Below are 771 nucleotides of genomic sequence, written 5' to 3' on the forward strand. Positions count from 1 at the left end.
TTGACTGCTGTATGGACTGTGAACAAAACCAGATAAAGAAAAAAAACCCTGTAGAGTGAGTAGTGCTCTATATATAGGTTTAAGTTTAACCTTTTCATCTGTCTTTTAGCACAATAAAAGCATAATCAATAAGGGAACAGCATGCGCAATTACCTAAATTAAATTATCCCATGCCTAGATACACTGCGCGTGACGTGAAATTACCAGACTACACATGCACCCTGTACACAGCTATTTTTCCTGTGTGGTCTATTATAGCTTACGCTTTAATTGCTGCATGCATTAACGTTTCCAAAATATAAATCAGGGTGCTATAGCTAGGCTATTCCAAATAAAGGCTAAGCTATGCCGTCGCCACCAATCATTTGCAGCGACAATAACTGCGTGATAATAATTATAATAAAAAGAAAAACAACAAATGTTTTCCTCTGACAGTTCTACACCCCCCGCCCTTCTCTCTCTCTGGTTCATTCTCTCTCACACTCTAAAATCATTCACCCCGCTCTCTCTTTCTCCTCTAGCTGGCTGCGAGGTAAATCGAAGTGTACGTCTTTAACAAGAGGCGTAGCTCTTCGACCAGAGCTGTGTGTGCTAGTCGGTGGGGAGAAATTTCCGCTTCCTCCACCGACACAACATCCACAGCAACTTGAGTAAGGACTTCCACCCAGAGTCCGATCGTTAAGCAGCAGCATTGTCAGGCTGAACGTTAAATCGTGAGACTCAAAGTAAAGCTTGGAGTCAAAGGAATTTTTTTAAACTTTGTATTCGCCC

The 771-nt window shown here is 41.8% G+C and overlaps 1 protein-coding gene across 1 annotated transcript in view; it reads left to right on the forward strand.

Moving 5' to 3' along the window:
- Nucleotides 1-597: 597 nt before the first annotated feature.
- The window catches only part of LOC134060381 (phosphofurin acidic cluster sorting protein 1-like), a 61364-nt gene continuing 61190 nt past the window's right edge, over nt 598-771 (forward strand). Inside the window, exon 1 of the mRNA XM_062517068.1 lies at nt 598-771. This exon is cut by the window's right edge and continues 262 nt beyond it. The gene's annotated coding sequence lies outside the window, so the exon portion shown is untranslated.

Source organism: Sardina pilchardus, chromosome 16 (genome assembly GCF_963854185.1).
Source record: "Sardina pilchardus chromosome 16, fSarPil1.1, whole genome shotgun sequence".
In the NCBI taxonomy this organism is placed as follows: domain Eukaryota; kingdom Metazoa; phylum Chordata; class Actinopteri; order Clupeiformes; family Clupeidae; genus Sardina; species Sardina pilchardus.